Raw genomic sequence first — 12524 nt, 5'->3', positions numbered from 1 at the left:
CGGCCGATTTCACTCGACTTGACTTTTGAGATAGTCGGGTTTCGCGACTCCATCCCAAAAAAGTAAAAGTCGCTCAACCCTACTTGTCAGTTCTATCCCACTGATAAAATATGTTCTTTTGGTCAGTACATTTGTAAGACATGTTCAAAAACGTCCCCGGCAAATGGTTTTGATCAAAATTATTATGCCATGTAAATGGTTGATTGTCCAGTGTATATTTGATTCAAACAGTTATCAAAAATGTGAGAATATAATTTTGTAAAAATCTTTAGGACAATAAAAAATATAAGACCCTTAAGGTTTGGGCATTTTGGCTACAGATGGTTTAAGCTTTCCAATGCAATGAGTACTGTAACTTCACGTACTAGACTAATTTGGCTAAATAGCTAACACAATTGTTCACATATGTTTTATTTGTTTCAGAATACATGACAAGCTGAACTAACTCAAGTTAATTAACAAGCTACATTACTGCTAATTGTTTATGTAAACGAGCTACTGAAAACATTCCTATTGCTACTGTAGGAGTACAGTATCTCTTCTGTGGGATTGCTTTATATTTATAAAAACACACAAGTAGTCAACTCACCTGGAAATCTGCCACCTCTCATCTGTTCCTGCATGGAGGTAGGAGCACATAGTCCACAGGAGAAAATACGATAAATCCAGCAGGAAATTCGAGTACAAATTCTTGTCAGTTTCTTCATATTAAAATATAGATAATGGTAAACCACTCAAAAAGTATTACACAGCATCACGCATAAAAAGTTCATGGAGTGGCAGCGTTATTCCGACACGTTTCAACTTGATGTCTTAATCATGGCTTGTCTGAACTGGGACTGAGCAATGTCTTATATCCCTCATTCCTTAAGGCCGGTTTCACACGTCAGTGGCTCTGGTACGTGAGGTGACAGTTTCCTCACGTACCAGAGCCACTGACACACGTAGACACATTAAAATCAATGCATCTGTGCAGATGTCATTGATTTTTTGCGGACCGTGTCTCCGTGTGCCAAACACGGAGACATGTCAGTGTTCATGGGAGCGCACGGATTACACGGACCCATTAAAGTCAATGGGTCCGTGTAAAACACGTACCGCACACGGACGTTGTCCGTGTGCAGTCCGTGTGCCGTGCAGGAGACAGCGCTACATTAAGCGCTGTGCGCTGTCCCCCCCACTGGTGCTGAAGCCGCCATTCATATCTTCCCTGCAGCAGCATTTGCTGTAGAGAAGATATGAATAATTGTGTGTAAAATCAAGATCCAGGTCCAGGTCCCCCTATGGGAGGTGGAGCCGCATATTCATGACTGTAATTGGCGGCCCCACGTGACCACTCATACAGTAGAAGGTGCGGCCAGGACAGGAAGCAGCGCCAGCCAGCGAGGGAGCTGGGTGAGTATTTTCATCACAGCGGGGGGGGGGGGGGGGGAGGGGCGCACAGGGGGAAGGAGGGGGGTGGGGACCTGGATCTTGATTTTACACACAATTATTCATATTTTCTCTACAGCAAATGCTGCTGCAGGGAAGATATGAATGGGGCTTCAGCACCAGATGCAGGGGACAGCGCTAAACTTTAGCGCTGTCTCCGGCACTGTGCGTGTGGTACCCAGTGGGCACACGGGCGGCACACGTGTGCCACACGTGTGCCGCACGTGTGCCACACTGATGTGCCACAGAAACGCAACGGCACATGGACACGGATAATTCAGGTACCGATTTTTCCGGTACCGGAATTATCTGGACGTGTGAGACTGGCCTAAGGCAGCATCCCTGCAGCCAATTACTTTAATTGCCTCCCAGTATAAGGGTATGAGCACACGTTGCAGATTTGCCTGCAGATTTTTCTGCACTAAATCCGCAGCTCTAAGCATTTTTTGCACAGTTTTGATGCGTTTTTTGCACGGTTTTTTGATGCGGTCTTGTATGCGTTTTTGAAAGCTAAATAATGATGTATTATTGAACAAAAAAAAAGATTTGTGATGTCATGTCTTGTCCAACCTCCTCTTTTACATTTGTCCAACCCACACTCCATTGCACACATAGATAGACAGACAGATAGACAGATAGACAGACAGACAGACAGACAGATAGATAGATAGATAGATAGATAGATGGAATGAGATAGATAAATGTAGATAGATATATGGATAGTTAGGCTACTTTCACACATCAGATTTTTGCCATCAGGTATAATCTGGCGAGTTTTGGAAAAACGGTCCCCTTTTTTTTCACCGGATCCATTTTATTCTCATAGAGTTGTATTAGCACTGGATTGCGCCTTATGGCCTCACATTTCATCCGATGTTTGCCTGATCCATCAAAAGAAACTGTTTCCAGTGGATGGAGAAAAGGTACAGAGGAAAGTTTTTTCTGTCTGGTGAAAAAACGCACATCTTCCGTTCTCTCTCTCGCTCTCTTTCTAAAAAAACAAACGGATCAGTTGCATCAGTTTTTCACTATTTGCAACGGATTCATTTTTTCAAAAATTCACTCGATCCTGCCTGACAAAAACAAACTGATGTGTGAAAGTAGCCTAAGTATCCATATATCTATCTACATCTATCCATCAGGCAGGATCCAGAGAATTTTTAAAAAAACGAATCCGTTGCAAAAGTTGTGAAAAACTGATGCAACTGATCCGTTTTTTTTGAGAGAGAATGGAAAATGTGCATGATTTCAATGGAAAAATGCATGAAAAACTGGATTCAGAGGCCGGATTCATCATTTCACATCTCAGCTTCATACGTTTTTCGCCAGATCCGTCGCTGGGCGTTTTTTCGCCGGACAGAAAAAAACATTTCTCTGTACGTTTTCTCTGTCCGCTGGAAACAGCTGTTCTGACGGATCCAGCAAAAAACGGATGAAACGTGTGGCCATGAGGCGTAATCCGGCGCTAATACAACTCTATGAGAAAAAAACACAGATCCGTTTTTATCAAAACTTGCCCGATTGTGCCTGACGGCAAAAGTAGCCAGATAGATATATGGATAGAAACATCTATGTATCTATTTATATATCAATATATCGATATAGACATAATTATATCTATAGATATATCTATACATATATCCATGTATAGATTGTTAAGGGTTGAGTTCCCGCCTCTGCACGGGGGGAATCTCGGGCCATCTCCGCTGCTGTCTCCCATTCTTCTTCTGCAGTGGAGCCTGCTCAGCAGAGACATCGGTCCCAGCGTCTTGGTCAGTCTCACTCTGTGCAAAGGGTTACTGCTGCTTTTCCAGACGCTTTTGGGATTAAGCCCTGCTTTTCCTCTTCTGAGCATGCCCAGAACAAGATCTCCCATTGGAGATCGAGGGTCACATGCTCAGATACTGCAGCAGATTCCATTGGTCCTCCAGGAAGGTCCTGAAGGTGCTCAACGTCTGTGCCAGCCTCCCATTGGTCCTTCTGGGAAGGTCCTGTACATGCTGCAACTATAAAAGGTTCGCATGACCGCATGGCCATGCGCTAGTGTACATCTGTAATCGTGTGTGTGTTGAGTGCAAGTCATTCCTTAAAAAACCCATCCCTTGTGTATGACTGTTCGCGTAAGGTGTATGGCTGCTATCTAGCACTCGGCTGAACTCACAGCGTTAACACACGAAACAGCATCTACTGCTGTGACCGCCAGTATGGCTCCACGTGCCATTAGAGCGCTTCTTTAGCCCAAGTCTGGGTGGTTAGTGGTGTCTGCCTGTACGGCACAGCTAGCACGCTCATGCTGAAAATTATTATTCCAGTTTAACTCTTACACCCAGTAGCGGTGCCGAGCGCAAGTAGTCTAGACGAACTCAAATCCCAAGTCTTGGGACTGAGTTCGGTGACTCCTTGCTTGCGCTCTTTTGTGCGGTACTGCGGCCCTGTGACTTAACAGGGTTCGCTTCTACCGCCATATAGTGCTGCCATTTGCTAGCAGCAGGTTCTCACCTGCACGGTGGACCCCGGACTGCGAACACACCTAATAACATCTTACTTTTTACTCGGTGCATTCTTCAAGTCCTAACATAGATAAATAGATTTATCTATGGATATATCTTTAGATATATCCATAGATATATAATAGTGAGGCCTATGTTTCTTACTGAACATTAAAAAAATGGAAAAAAATGGCGTGGGCTCCCGCACAATTTTCTGCACAAGAGGGGTAAAGCCGACGGCTGGGGGCCAATATTTGTAGCTTGGGAAGGGGATAATACCCATGGCCCATCCCAGGCTATGAATTTCAGCCCGCAGCTGTCTGCATAGCCTTTACTGGCTATTAAAATAGGGGTACCCCTCCAAAAAAAATGACGTGGCGGTCCCCCTATATTTTATAGCCAGAAAGGCTACGCAGACAGCTGCCCCCAGAAATAGCGCATCTGTACGATGCGCCAATTCCGGCACTTAGCCCCTCTCTTCGCACTCCCGAGTAGCAGTGGGATATGGGGTAATGAGGGGTTAATGTCACCTTGCTATTGTAAGATGACATTAAGCCGGGTTAATAATGGAGAGGCGTCAATAAGACGCCTATCCATTATTAATCCTAGTAGTGAAAGAGTTAAAAAAATAAAGACATAGCCAGAAAAAAGTATTTCAATATTCTTAATTTAACCATACTTACCATATTCGATCGCCTGTAAAAAATTAAAAATAATAAATCACATACTCCCTGTCCGACGCAGTCAAATTAATAACGAGTGTCCCACGACGATCTCGCCTATAGAACAGTGACATCGGGTGATGCCACTGCTCTATAGGCCTTCCAGTGACACACTGACAGAAGACAATAGCTCCTGCAGTGCATCACTGAAGAGGTTACCTTAGTTCAGGGTCTCACTTTATGGCATTGCTGCGTGGGAACTTTCTCACACAGCAGTTCCACAAGTGAGACTAGGGACTATTTTTTACAGTGGCGAAGGTATACAGTGCGGAAGGATACCTCGCTTTAATTGGATTTCTGCGGATCAGGGAGTATAGTGTTTGTTTATTATTTGAATATTTTTTACTGGTGACTCTGGCTTCGGGGATCAAAGTGGCAAGTGATGGTGAGTATGTACTCTGTGTTGTATGTACTGTATGTATGTTGTATGCAATATGTTGTATGTATGTAGTATGCTGTATGTAGTATGAATGTAGTATATTGTATGTATGTAGTATGTTGGATGTATGTAGTATGTTGGATGTATGTTGCATGTTGGATGTATGTTACATGTTGTATGTGTGTTGTATGTATGTAGTATGTTGCATGTATGTTGTATGTAGTATTTTACATGTATGTAGTATGTTGCATGTTGTATGTATGTTGCATGTTATATGTATGTTGCATGTTGTATGTATGTTGCATGTTGAATGCATGTTGCATGTATGTAGCATGTTGCATGTTTTATGTATGCAGTATGTTGTATGTATGTAGTATGCTGTATGTATGTAGTATGTTTCATGTATGTAGTATGTTGCATGTATGTAGTATGTTGCATGTTGTATGTATGTTGCATGTTGTATGTACGTTGCATGTTGTATGTACGTTGCATGTTGTATGTATGTTGTATGTTTGTAGTATGTTGCATGTATGTATGTTGCATGTTGTATGTACGTTGCATGTTGTATGTACGTTGCATGTTGAATGCATGTTGCATGTATGTAGTATGTTGCATGTTGCATGTATGTAGTATGTTGTATGTATGTAGTATGTTGTATGTATGTATATGTTGCATGTATGTAGTATGTTGTATGTATGTAGTATGTTGCATATATGTAGTATGTTGCATGTTGTATGTATGTAGTATGTTGTATTTATGTAGTATGTTGTATGTATGTAGTATGCATGTTGTATGTGTGTATGCTGTATGTAATATGTTGTACGTTTGTGCTTTTTTATACATTCAACACATTAGCCGGATGATGGGACTACTACTGGCCCATCATTGGATAATGTGTGACTCACTGTCACTGTAGCAGGCATAGCTGGATGGGACTTGTAGTCCCATTGGACGATGCTTACACACACATATGCACACACACATGCACACACACACACAGTGCCACACACACTCGGACAGCCAGCAGACCGCCCGGACAGCCCGAAGACCACCCGGACAGCCCGCAGACCCCCGGACAGCCAGCAGACCACCCGGACAGGCCGCATACCACCCAGACAGCCCACAGACCACCCGGATAGCCCGCAGACCCGGCATGGAGAGCCCACAGACCCCCAGACAGCCCGCAGACCACCAAGACAGCCCAAAGACCACCCAGACAGCCCATAGACCCGGCACGGAGAGATGGCAGACCCCCGGACAGCCCGCAGACCACCTAGACAGCCCGCAGACCCGGCACGGAGAGCTCGCAGACCCCACACACACACACGCACACAGTCACAGCCCACATTCTGCCCACATTCTTCCCCCCTCCCGAACTGCAGCATTTCCTCTTCAGCTAAACCGCAGATCTTTTTTACATCTGCGGTTTTGCTGCGGAAGTGCCCGACTCAATGCAAGTCAATGGGTGCAGAAACGCTGCAGTTCCGCACAAAGAATTGACATGCTGCAGAAAAAACAACACTGCGTTTCTGTGCGTTTTTTCCCGCAGCATGTGCACAGTGGATTTGGTGTTCCATAGGCTCACATGGCACTGTAGACCGCATGGAAAACTGCAGCAGATCCGCAGCGTCAAAAACGATGCGGATCTGCTGTAAAAACCGCAACGTGTGAACATGGCCTAACACCTCTGCAATGTTAAATGTTCTATATTAAGAACCATACAACATGAAAGAGGAGAAAAGAAAAAAACAATGAAAATACAAACTGTATTAAGCACAGCACAATTAAAAACCTTAGGATATTTTAAGATGTAAAAATAAAAATAAAGATAAATGGAACACGGTTTGATACTGTGCCGCACAAGAGGTTGGTACACAAAATGAGAATGCTTGGTCTGGGGGAAAATGTGTGTAAATGGGTTAGTAACTGGCTTAGTGATAGAAAGCAGAGGGTGGTTATCAATGGTATAGTCTCTAACTGGGTCGCTGTGACCAGTGGGGTACCGCAGGGGTCAGTATTGGGACCTGTTCTCTTCAACATATTCATTAATGATCTGGTAGAAGGTTTACACAGTAAAATATCGATATTTGCAGATGATACAAAACTATGTAAAGCAGTTAATACAAGAGAAGATAGTATTCTGCTACAGATGGATCTGGATAAGTTGGAAACTTGGGCTGAAAGGTGGCAGATGAGGTTTAACAATTATAAATGTAAGGTTATACACATGGGAAGAAGGAATCAATATCACCATTACACACTGAACGGGAAACCACTGGGTAAATCTGACAGGGAGAAGGACTTGGGGATCCTAGTTAATTATAAACTTACCTGGAGCAGCCAGTGCCAGGCAGCAGCTGCCAAGGCAAACAGGATCATGGGGTGCATTAAAAGAGGTCTGAATACACATGATGAGAGCACTATACTGCCTCTGTACAAATCCCTAGTTAGACCGCACATGGAGTACTGTGTCCAGTTTTGGGCACCGGTGCTTAGGAAGGATATAATGGAACTAGAGAGAGTACAAAGGAGGGCAACAAAATTAATAAAGGGGATGGGAGAACTACAATACCCAGATAGATTAGCGAAATTAGGATTATTTAGTCTAGAAAAAAGACGACTGAGTGGCGATCTAATAACCATGTATAAGTATATAAGGGGACAATACAAATATCTCGCTGAGGATCTGTTAATACCAAGGAAGGTGACGGGCACAAGGGGGCATTCTTTGCGTCTGAAGGAGAGAAGGTTTTTCCACCAACATAGAAGAGGATTCTTTACTGTTAGGGCAGTGAGAATCTGGAATTGCTTGCCTGAGGAGGTGGTGATGGCGAACTCAGTCGAGGGGTTCAAGAGAGGCCTGGATGTCTTCCTGGAGCAGAACAATATTGTATCATACAATTATTAGGTTCTGTAGAAGGACGTAGATCTGGGGATTTATTATGATGGAATATAGGCTGAACTGGATGGACAAATGTCTTTTTTCGACCTCACTAACTATGTTACTATGTTACTATGTTACTATGATTATAATCAGAAATGTCATTGATATTAAAGTATCATATCTTGCCTGGAATTCAGGCCATGTGGGTTTCTTGTTTCTAATGTAAAAATCCAAAAGGATTCTCTATTTAGCAGTTTTCTTCTGTGGTCTCCACCTCTTGGTGGCTTGTATATCTTTTCTATAGCACAGAAAGAAAACGCTGTAGTATCTCCTTTATGCACACTGGCAAAGTGTTTAGATACTGATGAAGAAGAAAACGCTGTTGGATTGTTAGCATCTGACAAATGTCTGGTTTTTAAAGTACATGTTGTGCATCCCACATATTTCAATTTGCACATTGTGAATTCTATCAAGTAGGGTTGAGCGAAACGGGTCGGCCATTTTCAGAAGTCGACGACTTTTGGCAAAGTCGGGTTTCATGAAACCCCACCCGACCCCTGTGTGGGGTCGGCCATGAAGTCGGCGATCTTCTGAATCTGGTATCGGAATTTCAATCCCGAGTTCCGATATGTTTGCAATATCGGAAATCGGTATCGGAATCCATATTTAAGTGTAAAATAAAGAATTAAAATAAAAAATATCGCTATACTCACCCTCTGACGCGCCCTGGTACTAACCGGCAGCCTTTCTTCCTTCGAATCAGCGCTTGCAGGACCTTGCGGTGACGTCGCGGCTTGTGATTGGTCGCACGACCGCCCATGTGACCGCTCGCGCGATCAATCACAAGCCGCGACGTCACCGCAAGGTCCTGCAAGCGCTGATTCTTAGGAAGGAAGGCTGTCGGAAAGAAGCAGGGCGCGTCCGAGGGTGAGTATATACCTAATAGGCACCGCGACGTCACCGCAAGGTCCTGCAAGCGCTGATTCGAAGGAAGGAAGGTTCCCGGTTAGTACCAGGGCGCGTCCGAGGGTGAGTATAGCGATATTTTTTATTTTAATTCCTTATTTTACACTTAAATATGGATCGCAGGGCCTGAAGGAGAGTTTCCTCTCCTTCAGACCCTGGGAACCATTGGAAACCCAATGCACTGCATTGGGTTTCGAGTTTCGGCCGACCCCGACCCCAACTTTTTTATAGGATCGGCCGATTTCACTCGACCCGACTTTTGAAAAAGTCGGGTTTCGTGAAACCCGACCCGATCCTATAAAAGTAAAAGTCGCTCAACCCTACTATCAAGTATACCACGTAAGTATCACTGCAGTTAATAAAATCCCTGATGATAAAATTTCTATGATTTTGTCGCTATTGAAACGTATTTGTTTTGTTAACAAACCGGCATGTCAAACAGCGCTGTGCTCCGCATTTAAATAATCCTGTCAGATTCAACCAAGTTTTTTTTCCTTTGTTCTTATTAGCATCCTGCCCTATATAAAGATTGGGTGATAAAATGGAACCCAGAGTTGGGGCTCTTTTTGCCACATATTTAATGTTATTAGAGATGATATTTTTTATTTTAGTATCTTGATTCAAAATAGGGATGTATTTTCGGATTATGTTTACAATATCTTTATATTGAGGACTGTATTCTGTTGTAAATATAATATTAAAATTATTTGTATTCTGTTTTACTTTACTCTGGTACAGCAGGGTATTTCTATCAATTTTGTCAGTGCGTACCTTGGCTTTATTTAAAGTACAATTCGGATAGCCCCTGCTGGATAATCTTTTACAGACCTCTTCTTGTTCCAATCTGAATATGATCGGATCAGAACAAATACATTTTGTTCTTATTAGTTCACCAAAAGTATATTGTTTTTTATGTGTGCTGGATGACAAGAATTAGCAGCTAAAAATGCTGTTACCAGCAGTCGGTTTGCGGTACGTGGCTAAACTTACTCTAGAAGATGCAGAATCCGCTATTAATTTCAGATCCCAAAAATTTATTCTGTTTTGATAAAGAAAAATTAGTAAATTTGTCAAAGATGTCCGCAATGAATTTACTGTCTCTAATACAGCTAGGGATATCCTGCACTAATATATGTAAATGGTGATCTACCCAAGATTCTTTCTCCCAAACCTCCTATTCCCGCTACAATAGGTCTAAGTAGTGGAGGAAATGTGTTCTTGTGAATGAACCTTTGGTAGCGCATGGTATATGGGAGTGGTGGGGTATTCTACATAAAGGTATTCTAGCAGTTTTTTATCAATTACACCCATGGTTAAACCCTTTCGTAATAAATCACACAGTAGATTGTTATATTCTTGCATTGGATCTTTTTTAATTCTATATACAAATTTTTATTTTCCAGATCTTCCAAAACCAATTTCTTATATAGTCCGGCATCCTATAAAACTATAGTTCCTCCCTTGTCTGTCTGGCGTACAAGGAGATCTTTATTATTTTTTATTTCCTGCATGGCTTTTCTTTCTCCTATTGTCAAATTATTGTAAGATTTGTTTTTTTTTGTTTTTCTACACTCTTTCAGTTCAATGAGTTCTTTTTCAACAATGTCCTGAAATTGATCTAGTAACGGAGAACGTGACTGTATGGGATAAAAATACCGGTTTTGAGTCAAAAAAGTCTTATTTAAATTGTCCCCACTTTCTATCAATTCTGCTTACAAGTGATTCAAACATAAATATGCACGCTGTTCTTCAAAGTCTCTATAAATGAAAATATCCTGTGTTTTATTGTTTTCATTGACGTTTTGGATCTCACGTTCGGGCAGGAAATATAAGAGGAAGACGTTATCCAGTCAGAAACAGGACTCACAGACGTTAAATATACCAATTTGGAACCTGTCCAGTTACATCATTACCCAGGAACAAATAAATGAGCTCAGGTTTGCCACTAAAAATTTTGCGGCCCCACAATGGCAAAATTTTCGGGACCCCCTTGAGACTCTGCCCAGGCTCCACCCCAGCCCCGCCTCCACGCTACATTCCTCGAACTGTCCACAGTCCCACCGCTCTCTCTTGGAAAAACTCCACTTCTCACCTATCACACATTAACAGTTCCCATCACCAGATCACACATATAGCTGCAGCTTTTGTTTTGGCCAAAATATTTTTAAAGCCACCACCATAACACGGTAGACACTTTTGGCCAGACCCTACCCTACTGTAACCTATTAAACATTTGTTAAAATATGCAATACAATTTAGGTATATTTTTATTTATTTTGAACTGTGATTTCTGTTATGCTGTAATGTCTATTGTCTGTACAAGTCCCCTCTATAATTTGTAAAGCACTGCAGAATATGTTGGCTCTATATAAATAAAATTATTATTATTATTATTTATTATTATTACAAGAGGGTCTAACCATGGGTGTAATTGATGAAAAACTGTTAGAATACCTTTATGTAGAATACCCCACCACTCCCATATACCATGCACTACCAAAGCTTCACAAGAACACATTTCCTCCACCACTTAGACCTATTGTAGCGAGAATAGGAGGTTTGGGAGAAAGAATCGGATCTTGGGTAGATCACCATTTACAGATATTAGTGCAAGATATCCCTAGCTATATTAGAGACAGTAAATTAATTGCAAGCATTTTTGACAAATTTGTTTGGGATAAAAGTTATAGCTGCCTGTTTTGTGATGTAGCGAGTCTTTACCCCTCTATGCCCCATAATATAGCTATGGACAGCTTATCATATCACTTTGATAAATTTAGCACATATGATATGGGGACTAAAGAATTTCTAATGCAAGTTACTCAATTTTTGTTAAAACAGAAATATTGGGGAATGAATGGAATGCAGGGGAAAGTAGCTACCTAGACTTGCAGTGCTGCGCCCCCTGCTGGCATAAATTCATATGAACTCGAGCGTGGGAATTTTTCAGAATAATTTCTCACGCTGTAGTTCATATGAGTTTCTGCCAGCAGGGTGCGCAGCATCGCAAGTCTACAATGCTACGTTCCTCTGCATTCCATTCATTCCCCAGTTTTATAGGCAGGAGCACTGTTGCATTAGCTGTAAAATTATTTAACCCCTTCTGATGAATTTATGTCGTGGGACTTGACTGTAACGCCGGAGAGGTATGGGATATTGTTGTTTTTTTATTTTAACTTTGTTCCAGGTGACAAGGGTCTTCAATTGGATTGAGCGTTTATTAAACTTTTACAACACGATGTGTCTTTATTTCCTTAAAATACTTTTTTCCTAATGTGTGTGTGTTTTTTTAACCCTTTAAGAACAAAGGATTAATAATGGATTGATGTCTTATTGACACCTCTCCATTATTAAACTGGCTTAATATCACCTTAGCAAGGTGACATTAACCCTTTTTTACCCCATATCCCACCACTACAGGGGAGTGGGAAGAGAGAGGCTAAGTGCCAGAATAGGCGACTCTTATAGATGCACCTTTTCTGGGGTGGCTGAGGGCAGATGCTTTTAGCCAGGGGGTCCTATAACCATGGTCCCTCTCTAGGATATTAATATCTGCCCTCAGTCACTTGCTTTCCCACTCTGGCGGAGTAAATTAAGTGAGAGCCCACCATGCCAGTTTTTTCCATGATTTAACCCTTTATTTTAACAGCTAG

The sequence above is a fragment of the Ranitomeya imitator genome, chromosome 3 (assembly GCF_032444005.1).
Source record: "Ranitomeya imitator isolate aRanImi1 chromosome 3, aRanImi1.pri, whole genome shotgun sequence".
Lineage (NCBI taxonomy): Eukaryota > Metazoa > Chordata > Amphibia > Anura > Dendrobatidae > Ranitomeya > Ranitomeya imitator.
Note: the sequence above shows the minus strand (reverse complement) of the source record.